The sequence below is a fragment of the Callithrix jacchus genome, chromosome 7 (genome assembly GCF_049354715.1).
Source record: "Callithrix jacchus isolate 240 chromosome 7, calJac240_pri, whole genome shotgun sequence".
NCBI lineage: Eukaryota > Metazoa > Chordata > Mammalia > Primates > Cebidae > Callithrix > Callithrix jacchus.
The window spans coordinates 5,225,924-5,247,270 of record NC_133508.1 but is presented as its reverse complement, the minus strand read 5'-3'; the positions used below and the strand labels follow the sequence as shown (position 1 = coordinate 5,247,270).

The window sequence follows — 21,347 nt, the reverse complement described above, 5'->3', positions numbered from 1 at the left end:
TTTCTAGATGTATATTACTGATGATATACCTTCACACTTCACAATATGTACTATGGTGCGTTTTCTTGTTATTGTCATGTAAGTGTGTCAGGGTCAAACGTGGACCCCGATTTTGCATAGATGAATCCCCAGAGAATTTTACTCACCAAAGGCATCATTTCTGTCCCTGAAGCAACATCACAGTAAATGTGCTTTATTATAGCATGAAAGGTATGTCTTTACACTCCAAAAATACATATTCTAAGAATGTCATTGGTAAAAATGAATTTCCTACTCTGAATCTCTGTTCTTTGGAGCCTTTATAACATTTCAGGAGAACTGAGATGAGTGATAGCAAACTTCTCAATTTTGACTATCATTACAATCTATTCAGTTGATTATGTGCCAGCCTTAATTGATTTATCAGGAAGGCACCCTGAAAAAGAAAACTTTTCTTCTTATCTATTTATTTATTTTTTGAGGTGGAGTTTCACTCTTGTTACCCAGGCTGGAGTGCAATAGTGCAGTCTCAGCTCACTGCACCCTCCGCCTCCCACATTCAGGTGATTCTCCTGCCTCAGCCTCCCGAGTACTTGGGGTTACACGTGACCACCCCCACGCCAGGCTAATTTTTTTTGTATTTTTAGTAGAGATGGGGTTTCACCATGTTGGCCAGGCTGGCCTCGAACTCAACCTCAGGTGATTCCCCCACCACAGCCTCCCAAAATGCTGGAATTACAGCCATGAGCCACTGCACCGGGCCTTTTTTTCTTATTTTAAATAAAATGTATGAACATAGTTTTGAGATACCTCATAGTTGTTTTATTTTTTATTGCCATTCAAATGAGAAAAGTTAATGTGTATGGTCATATTATCATGAGCTCACAGATATGAAGTAGATGGTAAGATTAACCAATTTAATTTTACCAGTGAATGTTAAGATGTCTTTCCACCACGCGTTTTCAGTAATACAAAGAAAGGAAGAAGGAAAGAAGTAAAAAAAGAAAGGGTGAAAGAAGAAAGGAAGTAATAAAAGAGGAAAGATTAGCTTAATCATTCAGTCATGTGAATGAAGGCATTTCATTATAAATAAAAAACTCCATAGGATGCACCAGAAACACACAAAAATGGGCCTAAAGAAAACAAACAAAGAAAAAAAAACAGGGCAACATGTGCAGGTTAAGCTGTTATTGCAAGTAACTTTTTAGCTTTTAATTTTCAAACAATTTATTCCTCTCACATAAATAACCCAGGAAGGCATTTTCCCTGAAATGAACATTTATTCTTAAAGCATTACAGTGTATTAAAGGTTTTTGTATTTCACGTCAGAAAATGCTCCCATAGCATAAATAACACGCGTGTGTGGATCAGTGTCATTTATAGTTGACAGCCGTAGTCGTCTTTTTGGATATTTAAAGATGTTTATGTGTATGTGTGCATGTGTGTGAAATGCTTGTTAGCTGAAGGTGGGGACGGCACTGTTTGTGTGAAAGTCAGGTGAGTAGAAGAGGGTAAGTGACATTAGATTCAGGTTAAGAACTGGTTTAATTCAACATGTGAAGAATTAACAAACGAAAACAAACAAACAAAATGCTGGGCTCGGTGGCTCACACCTGTAATCCTAGCACTTTGAAAGGCTGAGGCGGGAGAATGGCTTGAGGTCAGGTATTTGAGATCAGCATGGGCGAGGGAGACCTCTCTCTCTCCAAAATACAAAATAAATTCGTCAGGTGTGATGGTGTGTACCTGTAGTCCCAGCTAATTGGGAGGCTGAAAGCAGGAGAATCCCTTGAGTCCAAGAGTTCGAGGCCACAGTGAGCTATGATCACACCACTGCATTCCAACCTGGGTGACAGATTGAGACTCTGTCTCTAAATAAAAAATAATAAAAAGAAAAAGAACAGTATAGGTTTTTAAAAAAGAATTAACGAATGCGAGGAGCAGGGAGGGCTAACTCTTATAGTAACTGCTAGTTAATAGAAGAGTGGACATAAGGGCATCTCTGTGGTGGACAACCCAGAGAGCATCACTCTTCAGGTGTCTGGGTTCTGCTGAGGGTGAGATCCAGGTGCACTGAAGGCAAGTCCTGCATAAACAGGCAGAACAAGCTCTTCACTGGGCTGGAGAGCTGAGAGATGGGATATCATATCGGGGCCGCCCTGAGTCAAGAATTGATGACTTTGGAGAGGCCAGTCAGAGAGAGAGAACGTTAGGTTGGGAAGAGATGAGCTCAGGGGAACGGAATAATGCCTGGCATGAAATACTCATCTAATTTTATTTCCTAAATTGCTGAGATGGTTTTTTGTTTATTTGTTTGTTTGTTTTGAGAGAGTCTTGCTCTGTCACCCAGGCTGGAGTGCAGTGGCGTGGTCTTTCCAGGAGCATACAGTAAGATCCTTATTGCAACTGAAAATTAAATTTACTTCAAAATTTCTTAGTATCTGAAGGAAAAATTATCTGTGCTGATGGAGCAACTCTTCTGAAAAGTAACTCAACATTATGGTTATTTTGCGAAATGGCTGGAGAAGTTATCTTGGGAGTTCTTCACCATTGCATTTAGTTCTGGCTACAAACTCCTTTCTTCGGTGATATCAAAAAGCATACAGCTGACACGGGCATGGCTTCCATGCAAGTGAAGTCTAAAGGATAGTGTTAGTTCACATAGGTTTCCTGTTACTCAGATAACAATGAGGACAGCACTTTTTTTTTTTTTTTTCTGAGACGGGTCTCACTCTGTCTCTCAGGCTGAAGGGCAGTGGCATGACCATGGCTCACTGCAGGCTTGACCTCCCTGGCTCGAGTGATCCTCCCACCTCAGCCTCCTGAGTAGCTGGAATCACAGTGCACACCACCATGCTTGGCTAATTTTTGTATTTTTAGTAGAGATGGAGTTTCCCTATGTTACTCAGGCTGATCTCGAACTCCTGGGTTCAAGTGATCTGCCCACCTCAGTCTCCCAAGTGCTAGAATTATAGAGTGAGCTACTGCACCCAACCAGCACTTTCTATTAACACTTTAGCTTCTAGTCATGAGCTACAAAGGGACATGAGTACAACCACCCAGTTTCACTTCTCTGGGGGTCTCTGACTCACACTCATTGGGTACAAAACCTTATAGACACCATATAGGAAAAAATTTTGTTGAACTGAATTGAAAATGTAAGAACATGCTTGGGGAAGTAATTCAGTGCTATTTAAAATTATTTATGTTGATATAGCTCAGAAATTGCAGGTTCTCATAGTCATAATAGAGTTCTCCCTTTGGTAACTCAGACATGAAGTAACTGAAGTAAGTTAATTACTAGCTGTGTGGCCTTTGGCAAGTTTCTTAAGTTTGCAAAAAATACAGTTTCCTCATCCATACAACCTGAAAAATAATATTATCTGCCTCATAGAGCTATTGTCTATATTAAATGTGGTCCTTTATGTAAAATGTTTCACATAGCACCTAGTAAACAGTCAATAAGTCTAATTTGTACTATGGCTAATTGGATGTTTACTACAGTCTTTTACTGAAGTCGTCTTTACTGGATTAGAGTGACAAGTTAAGATATTATATCAAATAAATATTACAAATATGCAAAATGTAAAATGGTATGATTAAATAAGTATTTATATGGAAGACTTACTTTATTAAGATTCTAGCTTGCAATACATGATTGAGAATTTTACTTGGGAAGTACCCTCAATTGCGAAAAGAGCTGTTCAGATCCAATAATCACGGAGATGCTGATGCTTCAATTCTCAGGAGGCTGAGTTGGGAGGATCACTTGAGCCGGGGAGGTCAAGCCTGCAGTGAGCCTTGGTCATGCCACTGCACTTCAGCCTGAGAGACAGAGTGAGACCCTGTCTCAGAAAAAAAAAAAGCATGTATTATTGAGAAATTTAGTAAGAAATTTACATGTATAATCACATTCAAATTAGGTGCCTGATTCATTACTTATGTTTATTTTTTAGATTGATTCAAATATTCAAGGCATAAGTATCTTAACCTAATACAAAACCAACTTGATGGGCTAGAGCATAGAACAGGTATTGGGGGAACATGTTGAAATAAACTCTAGCATTGCAAAAACTTCTTTTCCTCTTTAATTTTTGTGGGTAGACCGTGGGTGCATATATTTATGGGGCACATGAGATATTTTGGTACAAGTATGCAATGCATAATAATCACATCACAGAAGACCGAGAATCCATTCCCTCAAGCACTTATCCTTTGCGAAAACCCTTTTTTGAGTTTGTTTCCATTGGGTATGTCTTTTAAGTGTACCATTGTGCTTCTTTTATTTTAGAGGGAAAGAAAGGAAGCAAAGGAAGTAAGACGTAGTGAGAGAGACCAAAATAGGAAGACTCTGGAACTGTTGCCAAAGAAACCACTGCGGTAGATTTGCAACCTGATTTTTAGACTGGAATTGTTCAGATGAAGTCAGATAAACTTCAGAGAAACATCTGTACTTTATAGCGTTGATCTGAAACACCAAATACTCTGGCAGTTCTCCCATCCCTGGCTCTAGCTTACTCCAAAGTGAGTATCTGAAAGCTCTGTCCTCCACCACTGCTGCAAACTTCTAATTTCCAGTTATGTTCCCAAAAGCATATACCACGTGATTCTCTGCAAGTTAGATTGAAAGAGAAAAGTTTGACTCCTTAAATGTATGTTTACTTTCTTATTTTCCAATATCTATTCTAGTCCTTCTTTCATAGGCCCTCCCTCAAATAACCCAGCTGATGCCCAAATCATATATTGAATGACTTTTTAAAAAAAATAAAGTAGCATTTATTTATTGAAGAAATCATAATTGCCTGTAATTATACAAAGTGATGTTTGATGTTATGATAAATGTGTTAAGTGTGGAATGACTGAATCAAGATAACATATCCATTAACTTAAGTAATCATCATTTATTCCTCCTGATTGCAACTTTGTGCCCTTTAACCAACATTTCCCCGCCTCTCCACCCCCAGCCTCTGGCAACTACTACATTCTGTGTCTATGAGTTCAATTGTTTCAGCATCCAGAAATAAGTGAGAACATGTGGTATTTGTATTTTTGTGCCTGCGTTGTTTCACTTAGCATAGTGTCTTCCAGGTTTATCCATGTTGTCACAAATGACAGGATTTTCTTCTCTTTTATGACAAAATAGTATTGAATTGTGTGTGTGTGTGTATTTGTGTATTTGTATATATATATATAATTGTAAGTATATATATAAGTACATATATGTTTATATGTATACTTGTATATAAATGTACACTTATATATATATACACACTTATTACTTATATTTATTATTTAGATTGATCCAAATATTCAAAGCACAAGTATCTTAACCTAATACAAAACCAACTTGTTGGGATGGAACATAGAACAGGTATTAGGAAAATTTTGAAATAAACTCTAATTAGCATTACGAAACTTTTTTTCCTCTTTAATTTTTGAGTAGAAAGTGGGCATATATATTTATGGGGCACATGAAATATGTGTGTATAGTGTGTATACACACACATACACACATATATCCTAAGGACCCAAAATCAATATTCAATGAGATATATGCATTCATATGTATATATGTATATAGAAAACAGTATTTGATTGTTATATATCAATGATTGATTCAATCATTCCACATCAATTCCAAATGTTGTATTTATATATATAAAATTTTCTTCATCATTCATTCATTGGTGGATACTCAGGCTGATTCCATAACACATTCAACTATTCCACACTGATTCCAAATGTTTTATATCTATATCTATATATAGATATAGATATGTGCATGTGTGTGTCTGTTTTATTTATATATACACATGCATATATATATGCATGTATATATATGTGTGCATGTATGTGTGTATATATGTGTACATGGTGAAGAAAAATTATATATATACGTACACACATACATATATATATATATAATTTTTTCTCTCATTCTTCCATTGGTGGATACTTAGGCTGATTCCATAACGTGGCTGTTATAAATAATAAGAATGAAGACAGGAGTGTATGTATCTCTTTGAATACTGATTTTTGAGTCCTTAGGACTCAAAAGGTGTGATGCACTCAGAGGTGTGATAGCTGGAGGTAAATTCTTTTCAACATCCTCCTACTCAAACACCACATCATTCCCCATAGTCTGTGTTGTCTCTCCCTGCAATGAATAATAAACCCAGAATTTTGGATTAAAAAGTGGTTCCTATTGGTCATTGGCTGAAGGGTGTTTAACATACTATTTTCGTTTTTAAGATTTGAGATTTTCCTTTCATAAGACAGTTAGGGAGTGATAGAACCTGGGCTCCAACCCTGCCTGGGTTTATAGTCTCTGCCCGAAAACACACATAGCAGTTGGTGCAACGGGAAACACTGACATCACCCAGGAATGAGATACACGTTATCATGAGATTGGGCTTAGAATAAAACCCTAGGGAATAAACAAACATAAGGGGAGCTTAGTGGAAGTGACGCTGACAGAAGAACCTGATAACAAAGACTGGAAGATGGAAGAGAAGGAAGGAAGAAGCGGTGTCCAGAAGTTTGAAAAGTAAGTGTCACAGGTTGCAGAGAAGCGCAATGAAATAAGGAATGAAAAAAGAAATGTCTACTGGATTTCACAATGGGATGTGTTGGGGAATTCTGGGAGGAACGTTCAGGAGAAAGCCAGCATTTGCAGAAGTTGAGGAGCATGTGGAGGGTGAGAGGGTAGGGAAACGACTCTCCACTGGAGGCAATGAGAGATGGGCTGGAAACCAGAGGGAAGCAGAAGCCAAAACTTCTATTTCTATGTTTCTAACAGAGGAGAAACTCAGGCATGCACACAGATCATGGGGAAAGAGAAGAAAGAGAGGGAGGCTGGAGCTAAAGGCAGAGATCATGACAGAGAAAGAGCAGAGGTCTCAAGAGAGAGGAGGAACGTCCATCTGGGACATGCATGCAAGGAGAAGGCTTCTATTAAGGAGAACCAGCCCTTTTGTGGTCTGAAGATGCCATGATTCTGGACACAGGTTATTTTATCAGTGCTCAAGAGGGAACAGGCAGGGAAGTAAGCAAATTCCAGCCTAATGGCCTCATTTTTCTCCGGGACACTGAAAGCGAAGCTGTTTACTGAGGCAGTTGGAGGAATATGGGAAATAGTGGCTGTGGGAGAGTGGTGAAGACTTTTTAGTAAAGATTTATGCTTTCTTTTTCTTTCCTTATTCATAGATTTTGCTTAGGAGGTAGGAGATGAAAGCTGCTGGGATGAAATTGGATGAGCCCATTTCAGCTATTAAAAGGCTCTCCTGGCTGTGCCATCTCTGACATTGAAGCTACTCACGTGGGTCATGAGCAGGCAGCTGCTTTAAGGATTTGATCTTGGGTTCTCAGGACCTCTCTGGTGCCTCCTGGAGCAAGTCCCTGCAGTGATGGATACAACCTGTAGCAGAGAGCAAGTCAGGCAGGGAGAACAATAACTACTGTTTCCTCCAGGTGCTCAGGTGTGAAAAATACAGAGATGCAAAAATGTACAATTACTCTCAGATGATGATTAACAATGCATCAGTAAATCATTTAATGTAACTCATTGGAACCTGAATTTAAACCCAATATTATGGGGATTGCGCAGCTTTTCTATAATTTACAAGCAATCCCTTGGAAATAATTATTTGGAAATTGTTATTTAACATGATGAAATTAGGCCATAGCTCATACTCATACATGGTCACATGTACTCATTATTTTACTTACAAACCTATAAAAATTTGTTGGTGAAATGGGAACATGTGAAAGGTGCTGTAGAAACAAAGTTTCTTTCCATATTTCAATTCAAGCCACCATTGCGAGTAGACTAAAATAATTCACATTTCTGCTGAAAACTACCTAGAGTTATCACATAAAATTCAAGACATTCAAATAAATTTGAATATCAGATAAATGAAGAATAGATTTTTTCGTGTTAAGTGTGCCCCAAATATTGCATGGGACATAGTTATAGTAAAAACATATTGTTCTTTATCATAAATTCAAATGTAATTAAGTATCCCATGTTGTTATTTGCTAAATATGATTACCCTAAAATCTCATTGCTTATAACTTGATTTTATGGCTGTAGAACCACTGCGGGAAGGTGGATGGCTAAAGCAGCATTACTAAGACGTCTCCTGATGTTCTTCTGAAAGAGAAGTGCACATTTTAACCAGCTTCCAAAAATATGGACCCATCACTGTTATTTTCCTTTGTGAAGGAATCCACTGTGAGTGAAACATTGAATTGGAATATGTCAGACTCCCATTTTGCTTCTGAGCTTATTACCAAGATTCGTCTGGATCATCTCCAGCCTGAGATACCTGAGGAAATAGATTATATCATAGGGAGAATTCACAGCATCAACAATAGCAAACACGATGATTTGCTCAGATATGCTGTGCTGCGACTGCAGACACAGAATCTAGGAAGAAGAATCCAGTCTCTCTACTGTCTTGTGTTTGTACCCAGAAACATGCTTGTTTTAAAGTGAAATTGTTCTAGGAATTTGTGTTCTGCTTTTCCTTCCTTCCCTTGCCTCATTGGCACGCACGCACACACACGTGCACACACACACACACACACACACACAGTCATAGAACTGAGAACTTTGATTTAGAAGACTTTTTTATTTTTATCTATTTATTTAGACACACGGTCTAGGCCTTAGGGAAATACTCCTGAGATGTCGCCAGGGCGGATGATTCTATTTGCAACCATAGGCTCTTGTGGTCTGGGTGTTGCTCCTCTTTGCTAGTATTATGCGGGTAGGCAGGGTTTCCTTTTTCCAACATGATGATGTAAATGAAGTTTAGTTTTCTATTTATCATTCTTTATATGCTCTTCATGCATTCTTGTTCTTCCCACTTGATGGAAGTCATGTCTCTTTTCTTAAAACCCACCCTTCCCCAAACCAAAGCTGTTCCTTCCTTCCCCTATCAACACATGCTCTCAGAAAAGGGTCCTAAATCCCGTTCACTTAGAGGTGTGAGTCTTGATCAAACTTAAAATAGCAACTTATTTTCAGACTTCTTCCCTGCAGACCTCACAAAAGAAGCAGCTCTAATTCTGAACAAGGTGTTTCTTAGCAGTTGGTGGGAGGGGACAATTAAAAGGAGAAGTCTTCTGAGGACATGGGAGGCAGTATTTGGATGACTCAGTATTCCCTCTGCATACCCAAGAGTCTGTAGTCAAAACACAGTCTGTACAAACATGGGCCCAGCTGCTTATATTTTTGACCTGTTCTATTGCTGTTTAATTGGCTATATCATGGCTGAGGACTAAAATGCTTGATGACTAGGTACAGTGAGTTCTCACTTCATGGCATCCATAGGTTTATTCTTGGAAACTGTGACTTTCAGTGAAACCACATATGATAAAACCATTGTTTTTAAATCATCGACAATATAACTAAAAAACATTGAACCGAAGGGCATTATTTGAGGACCTGCTGTACATCTTACAGATGACATTAAATGAGGGCTTACTGAGGTCACTTCTTTTAAAAAAATATATTTCCATAGGTTTTGGGGGAACAGGTGGTATTTGGTTACACGAGTAAGTTCTCGTGGTGATTTGTGATATTTTGGTTCACCCATCACCCAAGTAGTATGCACTATACCCAATTTGTAGTCTTTTATCCCTCACCCCCTCCCACCCTTACTCTCTGAGTTCCCAAAGTCCATTGTGTCATTCTTACGCTTTTGCATCCTTATAGCTTAGTCCCTGCTTATGAGTGAGAACATACGATGTTTGATTTTCCATTCCTGAGTTACTTCACGTAGGATAACAGTCTCCAGTTCCATCCAGGTTGCTACAGACACTCAAACTCTGCATACACACGATGGTGCGAGAAGTAACGTAGGGGACTTCAGACAGTCAGAGTCACTGCATGAATGGTGAGAGGTGAACAATAATTCAGGGTCCCAGAGATGAAAGAAACCTCTGACTTACAAAAGAGAAAACCAAGATCCAGACGCAATAAGCAACTTATCCAAAGTCGGAAGTATTTAGTGACAGAAATGAAGATAAAATATAGGTTTCCAAATTGTCTTCTTTGTTCTCATTTAAAGACTAACCAATTTTATTATACATGTACTAAAAGTTTATTAAAAAGCACAGCAAGCTACAAGATAATTTTCAAAACAGTAGGGACATGTAAAACCAAAATATTTTTCAAGGAAACAAAACAAAATCCTTTAGAATAATATTTTAGGTTGGTCAGAAATGCAACTATTTTAACCCAGTGCATTTAATTACAGATAATTTTATAATTAAAACTTATCTTTACTCTGTATAAATAATGGCCAAACTTTGCTAATATGGATTAGGGCCCAGGAAATTGGACTTGTATTTAAAGAAATGTCCAGATTTGTCATTAATTAAGTTGAAATTATTACAGCAACTTTTTCCCTTTAATTTAGTCATGATTAAGAATGGTATGTTGCTCAGAGCGAAGGAACAAAGAACAGGTATGCTGTCTTATGATTAGAGAGCGAGACTAGGGGCCAGAACTTGTGAGCCTAATTAGAGAATTTTGTAAAGCACTTTGAAGATGAAAAGAACTATAAAATCCCAAAGAATATTGATATTGCCAGTCTCACCCTGAGTTCTGCCACTAACTTGCTGTGTGGTCTTGAGAAAGGAGAGAAAGCAATTGTTAACTTTGAACATGAGGATACAATGATATATTTTGCTTCAATTTTCCTGTTTTGTTTTTGATTTTAAATATCAATCTAATGAGGAAAACAATAGAGACAGAGCCTAATTTTTTTCACCTTAAATAATATAGCAGGTTTTTAGCCATAACCATTTGTCTGGAAAGTTCCAGCTGCATTTCACTTCATCTTTTTTTGTCTTCATAAAGGTGGGCCTTACTTTCTGTCATAACATGCTCCTCGAAGCTGACACTTAACATCTCATGTTTTGTAAGGATTGCCTATGACTTATAAAAAGTACAGATTCAGAGCTGTTATTCTAACATAGGTATTCCAAATATCCTAGTTTAAGGAATAATGTACAAAAAACAGATTTTAAACTCAATGTTCAAAAGCAGCCAAGTGGACAATAAGTTTGCACAACTGCAATCCAGGAGTGCAAACTTTTTTATTTTTTATTTTTGTTTTATTGTACTTTAAGTTCTGGGGTACATGTACAGAGTGTGCAGGCTTGTTACACAGGCATCCACATGCAATGGTGGTGGTTTGCTGCGTCCATCGCCCCATCATCTATATTGGTATTTCTCCTAATGTTATCCCTCCCCAATCGTCCCACCCCCTACTGTTCCTCCCCTAGTCTCCCACCCCCGGACCCCGGTGTGTGATGGTGTGATGTTCCCCTCCCTGTGTCCATGTGTTCTCGTTGTTCAACTCCCACCTATGAATGCAAACATACAGTGTTCGGTTTTCTGTTCTTGTGTCAGTTTGCTGAGAATGATGGTTTCCAGTTTCGTCCATGTCCCTGCAAAGGACATGAACTCATTATCCTTTCTTACGGCTACATAGTATTCCATGGTGTATATGTGCCACATTCTCTTTCTCCAGTCTATCACTGATGGGCATTTGGGTTGGTTTCAAATCTGTGCTATTGTGAACAGTGCCAGGTGTGCAAACTTGTTGTTTTCATCTGCTTGAAGGAAATTTGAGGTTTTAATATTTGCACAGTGGCATTGTGTTAGCTACTAATTTCTAGTCAAAATATTTCAAAAATAGGTTTAACGCATGATAATTATTTTAGAAAAAGGCCTTCTTGATCCCTTAAAATTTCCAATCAACTAAAAAAGTTAAATTCATTTAAACCATGTAAGACATCTTTCACATGTGAATGCCTTTTGATATTCTCTTCTATTTCTCTCTCACTCTTGATGTTTTCTAATGGCCCTGAGCTAGGTGGTCTGATGTTCACATGTGACAGGGAAAGTGCCTCCTCACACCTGCCTAACACTTGCAGATGACTTCTAGTTTTTCAGAAGGAGTACAGAAAGTAACATGAAGGAAACAATTTAAGTTGAAACTTTCTTTCAGAAATAAATGTTTCAAAGATCATCTCCAACTGGCCGGTGGGGACAGTAGCATCAAAGAATTAAGATCATAACGCCTCAGCAAATTGCAACAGATATGCGAGACATTTATCCTCAGGGACTGAAAACTCTCTTTGAAACGACACAGAAAGCTCAGAATTTCAGAGACCACAAGCTCCTTGGCTTACAGTGCACCTAACGTGGCAATTGAGCGGTGTGGCGTTCACAAGCTGCACAGAAAGCAATTTCGCTTTCATACCTGGTGTTCTTGTGCACCCTGACTAGGGGAATCCAAGTGCATAAGTTGTAATCTTTCCAAGAGCAGTAGGTTGATATCAAAGACTCTTCAGTGAAGCAGGGAATTGTGGCAGTACTTCAAGGAGCGGGATTGCAATTAACTCTTAAATACAGATTGAAGGAATGCCCTGCTTGGTTGCTGTAGGCTTTGCTTGTGCTTCAGAGCTGAATGAATGTGAAGCACAGAGCAAGCAGAGAGGATAACCTGCCGGGCTGCAGACAGTGTGGGCAGAAACAGAGTTGATGGGAACATGTACTCATTAAAGTGGGTTTTGAAATAGGTCATACAAAATATTGTATACAGTGTGACATCAACCAAGGCTCTGTTTTCCAATTTTATTGACCAAAAAAAAAAAAAAAATTCAAAATCCTCTTGGTATTATTTTTTCTATGGAAAATAATGTGTGTATGGAGTGAGAGGAGAGTATGTGCATGGAATGTGTGTGTTGTCGGGGTGGTGAGAGGGATGTTGTTCCACTAACAAGGTGACTCTGACCCTGTTACGTGTGGGTAGCAAGATGTGAACAAACGTCACTTAGTTGGGAACTATTAGTGACTTCCTGTAGCACAAAGTCGGTATAGTGGCACTATTTGGGGGACTGCAGACTCATAAGAGAGAGAAAAATTAAGCTAAGGAATATATTGTTCAGTAAGAATGCATTCCACAGCCATAAAAACGGATAAGTTCATATCCTTTGCAGGGACATGGATGAAGCTGGAAACCATCATTCTCAGTAAACTGACACAAGAAAGGAAAATCAAACACAGCATGTTCTCACTCATAAGTGGGTGTTGACCAATGAGAACACATGGACACAGGGAGGGGAACATCACACACCAGGGCCTGTTAGGGGGTTGGGGGCTAGGGGAGGCATAGCAGGGGGTAGGGGGATTGGGGACGGATAGCAGTAGGAGAAATACCTACTGTAGATGAGGGGGGGATGAATACAGCGAACCACCATGGCATGTGTATACCTATGTAGCAATCCTGCACGATCTGCACATATACTCCAGAACTTAAAGTATAATGAAATACTTTAAAAAGAACAAAAAAAAAATGCATTCCAGCTTCTTAGGTACAGGTGATAACAGTAACAACACACACAGCATTATTCTTCCACGAAGAGATTCCAATTGGCTGAAGAGAGCTTTCCTAAACTCACAGCAGGAACTGATTCTTCTCAGAAAGAGAACTTGATTGCATATGATCAACCCAAATTACTTTCTTAATTAACAACCACTCAGAAAAGCAACCTGGTAGACACAAGCAACTGTAGGTCACTTTCTCTCTCAGGGTTTGCAGGTTTCAACCATGACAACATCATCTGGTTCACTGCCGCTGTCTTATGTTGCCTCGTCTTCCTGTGTCTGACCAGAAGCAGGGCTTAATTTAGGAGGAATAGCTTCTTTTGGAGGCATTCTAGCCGGGGATGTAGCACCAGCCAAGAGTTTTTGATCATTTTTCTGGGTCCAGACACCTGTTTCTGCCTTAGCTGTAAATCCCAGGTAAGAACATTCTGTATGTGGGTATATATGTCTTTATCTGCATATGTGATTGAGAGAAAGTACTCTGTGTAGCCACTCCACTAACACATCCAGGCAAGCGATAACAAAAATACATCCAATATAGAAGAAAGAATATAGGAAATATAATTTAAAAGTCATCTTGCATTCTGAATGGTGTGTGGAGACAGTGAGCATGTTTTTCTAACGCACATTGGGTGTTATGGACAGCCAGATTGTATCATATAATTTTGGGACAGTGTATTTTATGTTTTGAAAATATTCGAAATTTATAATTCATGACTATTGAATATATACAAATGGGGCGTCATTCCTAGTGCCCCATTTAGTTTTTCTGTATCAAACTAATGTGATCATTTTATGAGAATTTTTATTGCCAAAGCTGGGAAAACTGCCTTTTGCTTCTCCGTTGGCTGCTTTTTGTACTTCCAGTGATGGGTGTTGGAAGCACCTGTTTTCTCACAGAACTCACTATTCCTTCTATCTCAAGTTCATCACAAGGCTGATGTTCCATTCCTAGGAAGGGTATTCCAATCTACCAGTGTCCAGATTAGGCTTGGTTTTATAGTACAGAGACTCAAGTGTAGTGGATTAAATAACATCAATGTTTACTTAGTTCTCATACAAGAGAATTCCAGGAGAGATAATAATGTAAATTTCAAGAGAGCTACCGTCCTATAGATAGCAACTTTAAAGCCCTAACAAAAATAAAAAGAGGCCAGGCACGGTGGCTCACGCCTATAATCCCAGCACTCTGGGAGACCGAGGTGGGTGGATCACGAGGTCAAGAGATCGAGACCATCCTGGTCAACAAGGTGAAACCCCATCTCTACTAAAAATACAAAAAAATAAGCTGGGCATGGTCGCGTGCCTGTAATCACAGCTACTTGGGAGGCCGAGGCAGGAGAATTGCCTGAACCCAGGAGGCGGAGATTGCAGTGAGCCAGGATTGCGCCATTGCACTCCAGCCTGGGTAACAAGAGCGAAACTCTGTCTCAAAAATAAATAAATAAATAAAAAGAATAAAGCAATGATTTTAAGGCTTTGGAAAGAGACCAAATGCAGGCAGAAATTGGAGGGGATTTGATAATTGAGAGAAAGAAGCTACATTGGTAGATAACCATGTTGATACAGCTTTTCCTTTGAGGGCACCTCCAGTTCTCAAGCGACGACATCTAGAACTCAATCAGAAACTTCATGGGTTTGAGATGTTCAGAAAACAGAATTCAGGACAGCCATACTGTTTGTGTGTTTATTTATGTTATTATCATCTTTTTCTAACTCTCTATTTTATTGTTTGTTTTTACAGACTGAATCTTGCTATGTTGCTAAGGCTCATTTTGAAATGCTGGCTCAAGCAATCCTCCTATCTCACCCCCTTGAATCCCTGGGATTACAGACATGTGCCACTGCACCCAGCTGGGCATTGGCAATATTTAGAAATGAAGGGGGAAATCTTGCATACAAGGGTAAAACAGAGGAGAGGAGCCTCAGAAAAAGTGTGTTCAAGTGCAGAGCAAATCCTCGGTTGGCACTGTGCGTTCATGAGGAAATATAAGGAAACCCATGGAAAGCCAGAGCTGGAAGCCTGAATGTACCAAGCAGAGATTTCAGGCATTATCCACAGAAGAGATTGAGTTTAGATTTTGAGTTCTGACAAGTTAGAATGGCTTGATAAACACCTCAGGAATGGACTGAAATTCTAAAAGGGTTATTCTTTCAGGAATAAAGTCTTGGTCTCAGGATTAAAGGACTCATTTCAGAACAGCGGCAAAACCAACACAGAATCACACGAGCAAAGTTAAAACTGTCTTTCCACAAGTACATAGTAATCAGCCAGCAAGTTAATTGTTTGCAAGATAAAAAACCAACACTCTTCTGAGGAACCTATAGAATTTTCAAACTTCAATTTTTAAAGAGTATCATTTAAAATTCAAGTATAGATGAAGATTGTTAGACATATGAAGAAACAGAAAAATGTGATTCATCTTCAAGAGCAAAATAAGTCAGTAGAAACAGACTCTAAGAAGACCAAAATGTTGAAATTAGCAGATAGGACTTTCAAGGAATTGAAGGAACAGAACAGTTATAATTAATGAAGAGATAGGAACTGTCAACAGATATATAAAAACTATAAACAAGAATGCAAGACTTGGTTTTATAGTACAGAGACTCAAGTGTAGTGGATTAAATGCAAGGAAGATTTTAAAAGTAAAAGTGAAAAATTTATTGCATGAAAATTACTCTAAGAAACTAATACAATCCCCATCCCACCCCTATCTTCACAATTGCTTCCAGAATCAAGATCCTAGGAGCAATTAATGATCTTTGGCCTAGGATTCCACAGTGTTTCTATCATTGAAATCCTGGCTGTTTTTAATACTATCCAACCTGACTTTTTATTCATTGGTTCTAAATGGTTTAATGCAACTTTCCTCAGTAGACATGTTTCTAAAAATATTTCATGCAATGAAAAATGGTATACTAAATAAAATTTTGAGAGAACTTCTTGACTTCTTATAGCATTGAATAAAGGTGGTTGAACAGAAGAAAAAATTCAGATGATAGCTATGGTATGTGATCATATCAAATATGACCACTGCATTTATCAATGAATAATTAAATTTTGCTCATTTTAAAAATCATCATTCCCCACTAAATTTAAGGATATCTTCATATTTAGTAGTTCAACGTATTCAAAAGTAGTGTAAAATCAACCAATGTGGTATTACTATGTTTGGATGAGGCAATTACAACTTCAGTGTTGGCTGAATATAAGGATATGAGTTTGCCCATTTGTGCCAAATATTTTAAATCAAACAAAATCGATATGGTAGGAATGGTAAAGCACTTTACAAGCATTTGTACATCAAACAAAGAAAATTTCTGGTTGTGTTTCTCTTTTCTGTTTTTAAGAAGTAGTAATGCTTTTTGTTTTCAGGGCTGAATAAACTGAAGTGTGATTTTGAAGAAGCAGAATACTCCTCAGTTTTGAAAACATTGCTTCCTTACCAACATCTGCAATCTCTTCACTTGCAGATATTGGTAAAAGAGCAAGATTTTAAAAATGAAAGAAAACAATTTGATGAGTTAATATAAGACTGACATAATCTGGGTATTAGAATTAGAATCCATGATGCTCATCTCATGATTTGAACTCAAAATAAAGCAGTATTCCAAAGAATGACTAGAGAGGATGTAAAGCTAATGTGACTTAATGTCTTTCTTTATTGTCCCTGGAAACAGGAGACGTAATAACAATTGGCCACGCAGGCAGACAACTTGAATTCTAATTCTAGTTCTGTTAACTGCATGCCTGTCCCCACCCCACCCCAAACAAAAACAAAATCTTTTTTTTTTTTTGACGGAGTTTCACTCTTGTTACCCAGGCTGGAGTGCAATGGCGCTATCTCAGCTCACTGCAACCTCCGCCTCCTGGGTTCAAGCAATTCTCCTGCCTTAGCCTCCTGAGTAGCTGGGATTACAGGCCCAGCTAATTTTTGCATTTTTAGTAAAGACGGGGTTTCACCCTGTTGACCCGGATGGGTCTCGATCTCTTGACCTCGTGATCCTCCTGCCTCTGCCTCCCAAAGTGCTGGGATTACAGGCGTGAGCCACCGCGCCCGGCCCCAAAACAAAATCTTAACCCTACTGTGGTTTAGTCTCCTTTACAGCACAAAGCAAGATTCAGCAGATCATCTCAAGGTCCTTTCAATGTTCTGTGGTTCTATGAATTTACATAAAAATAGTAATTTCCAAGGGTCGTTTCAGGATAAGAGTTAAAGCACTTGGATTTTGATTTATGTAAAATGTAGCCAAGGAGTTTTCTAGTTACCATTCAAAGCAATGAGAGTAGATCGGGTCCATTTGCGTCTCATGTCATTTGCTGCCTCTAAGTTCACAAAGCCTGTAGTTATTTGTTTCAGCATAAATACAGGGTGCATATCTGGGTTGAATACTAAAAGTCCTCTGGTTGTACAGAACTCGAGTAAAGCTCAGTGCAGAGAGATATGATGTTCATGTCTCATGTTAGGCTTTTGTTCCGTGTGTCTCTGTGGAAAAACCTTAAATCATAAGCACAGGTGAAACTGACCCTTAGTAGGTTTAAATGATGTAATTTTGAATAGGGGAGATGATATGGAATGGCTTGTGATGTAATGGACACCGTATAACACAATCCCAGGTTGCAATTTCAGCCATGATTAACTTTGCAACCTTAGGGATTTATTTGCTTACCTGTACAATGCAAGTCCTAAATCAACTCATCTTTAAATACCTTTGGTTCTAACACCATAGGGTTATATTTCATTTTGATTTAACTTGTCCCTTTGGCAATATTCTTTGTATTGCAATTTAAAATCGAAAACCTGATTTAAATATCAAGCATTTTGCGAGCACCAAATGAAAGTAGTCATAGCAGTTTGAGACCAGCCTGGCCAACATAGTGTAACCCAGTCTCTACTAAAAATAAAAAAATTCACTGGGCATGATGGCAGGTGCCTGTAATCCCAGCTACTCAGGAGGCTGAGGCAGGAGAATTGCTTGAACCTGGGAGGCGGAGGTTGCAGTGAGCCAAGATCACACCACTGCACTCCAGCTGGGTGGCAAGCAAAACTCCGTCTCAAAAAAAAAAAAAAAAAACAATAGTCATAAAGACGGCAGGCTGGGTGCGGTGGCTCATGCCTATAATCCCAGCACTTCGGGAGACAGAGGCAGGTGGATCACCAGGTCAAGAAATCAAGACCATCCTGGTCAACATGGTGAAACCCCGTCACTACTAAAAATACAAAAATTAGATGGGCATGGTGGCGCGCACCTGTAGTTCCAGCTACTTGGGAGGCTGAGGCAGGAGAATTGCTTGAACCCAGGAGGCGGAGGTTGCGGTGAGCCGAGATTGCGCCATTGCACTCCAGCCTGGGTAACAAGAGCGAAACTCCATCTCAAAAAAAAAAAAAAAAAAAAAAAAGACAGCAAGAATGGGACCACATTCTGAAGGGCTTGGCATAGTTTACCCTAGATGGAAATTTAACAAGCAAAGCTGAGCTCAATGTAGATTTTACACACTAATCAATAATATCATATAATATATTAGTATTAATGTTTCATGGAAGTGCTTAGTTCTTACTTTTGAGCGGTCATTTTTAACATGTCCCTAAAATTCCTTTTCCAGGTATGTACATTATAATGAAATAATCTGATTAATCTGGGAAATTAGGATACTCACTTAGGTATGGTATAGTTTATGTTACGATGGTAGCGACGTTAGAACTGTTGAAATGGCATTGTACATATTATTATATTTTGGAGAACTCACATTTAAGTAGAGTCTTATACAAAAAAGAGCTTATTAAAAGTTAATAGTTCATATTATTTGCAATATCTTTTTTGTTAAGAGTTGGTTATGAAATAACACCTCAAATAAGTGATTTGGCTTTTCCAGGAATAGATAGAAGGAAACTTTATTTGCCTTAAAAACATTGAGACAGGATCTCTAGGGTGAATAATTAGATTCTTGTAATTAAATCCATTTTGAGCTGTTGTTGGTCATGGTGTTTTAACCTCAAGCCATTTGCCTACCTAATGCAGAAATGACTCACTTGGATGCAACGCAGGAATCAACTGTGCAATTGCAATATTAGGCTGCGATTGTTTGTTCATAGGAAATCATTATGCAAGTCAAGAAAATGTAATTTGCAGGTGAACAATTGTTTCTCATCGGGTGGATATGAGTGTGTCTGGGGAGGTTACACTGGGATTTTCCATTTATTAATTTGACTTTTCCCAGCATGTTCTTTTCTTTTACCATTCAAAAAGAGCTTGCTCTTTTCAAACACCATCGTTCTATCTTGAGTTACATAAAAAAATTTTTTTTTTGCGAATATCAGGATGACATATGTAAGAAATACATTGGGCTAGAAATTCCTCTTGCAGAATTTTACAGATATCCTTACTCTAATATTTGAAATGGTATAACTTCCCTAATATATAGACAGTAGGCACAGTATTTATTAATGTATTGCCTTCATGAAAACAAATAAGCTATATAAAAGTCAGGTAGATTTTAATTCCTGGGATGAAAGCACTCACTCTAGCAGCCTAAGCTTGCTTGCTGTTTCGCTAAAAACAGCTAAACATGCTGAAAATACATGGAACCATGTTCTTAAGTGCCTCAATAATTTGCCAAAAACCTGCAGAAAGCATTCCATTCAAAATATGAACACTGAAGATGACTTATAGCTTTAGGGCACCAATAAACTTAAATGTTAGTTTTTATGGTTATTTGAGAGCTCGAAGGACATCAGATAAAGCTCAGAGCCCTCTCAATAGGGAAAAGTTAAAAAGAACCTTCCTAGAAATAGGAATGCTTTTACTTGCTAGTGAGAAAGTAAATTAGTTCGACCATTGTGAAAGAAGGTATGGTGATTCCTCAAAGATCTAGAACCAGAAATACCATTTGACCCAGCAATCCCATTATTTGGTATATACCCAAGGGAATGTCATTGTATCACAAAGATACATGTATGTATATATTCATTACAGCACTATTCCCAATAGCAAAGACGTGAAATCAACCCAAATCCCCTCCAACAATAGAGTGGATAAAGAAAACGTGGTACATATACACCATGGAATACTATGCAGCTAGAAAAATGAATGGGATTGTGTCCTTTGCAGGGACATGAATGAAGCCAGGAGCCATTATCCTCAGCAAAGTAACACAGGAATAGAAAACCAAGTACCGCATGTTTTCATTTGTAAGAGGGAACTGAACAATAAGAACACATAAGCACAGGGAGGGGAACAGCACACACTGGGGCCTGCTGGAGGATGGGCTGGGGGAGAAAGAACATTAGGAAAAATACCCGATGCATGCTGAGCATGATACCTAGGTGATAGATTGATGGGTGCAGCAAACCACCTTGGCACACATTTACCTATTTAACAAACCTGCACATCCTGCACAAGTACTCCAGAACAAAAAAATATTAAAAAAAGAGCCCCCCAAAAGTTGGCACTCCAAGTATACACTCTCAGTTTAATGAACTAGAAATAAACTCATCAATCCTCCCACCAATGGTCTGAAACAAAGGGTAACTGTATCAAGACTAGAAAAAAAATCTTCCTCAATAATTCATTGCTACAAAGTATTCCTCACACAAGTTCGCAACACAAATCCATACTAGTTTACTTGTCGAAATCATATCACTTGTTCTCTCTCTGGTTTTTTGAAGAAGTAAGTCAAATCTTTGTAAAAACACACAACTTCATCTCCACTTCCAAAGAATTCTCACAGGTAAATTCCAAGAATCATGGCGAAAATTATGAGACACACAGACACAAAACCAAGGCATTATGAACAAGAGGAAGCAGCAAAACAAAGAATGACTATAGATCCAGAAAGATTTCTAAAGCTGTAATTATGAGAACACCACTATTCCATGATATAAACTCTATATGTATAACGTAATTACAGAATCAAGAAGGCGTTGGTCCTATTTGTGCCGATAAGCCTTAGAAAAATGTA

The 21,347-nt window shown here is 38.4% G+C and overlaps 1 long non-coding RNA gene across 1 annotated transcript in view; it reads right to left on the bottom strand.

The window, feature by feature from the left end:
• Positions 1-1,083: 1,083 nt before the first annotated feature.
• Positions 1,084-21,347, bottom strand: part of LOC144577131 (uncharacterized) — a 31,275-nt gene continuing 11,011 nt past the window's right edge. The window contains exons 2-3 of the long non-coding RNA XR_013520412.1: positions 7,298-7,396; positions 1,084-3,824 (exon numbers count right to left, since the gene is read on the bottom strand). This is a non-coding gene — a long non-coding RNA (uncharacterized LOC144577131). The remainder of the gene's footprint in view (positions 3,825-7,297; positions 7,397-21,347) is intronic.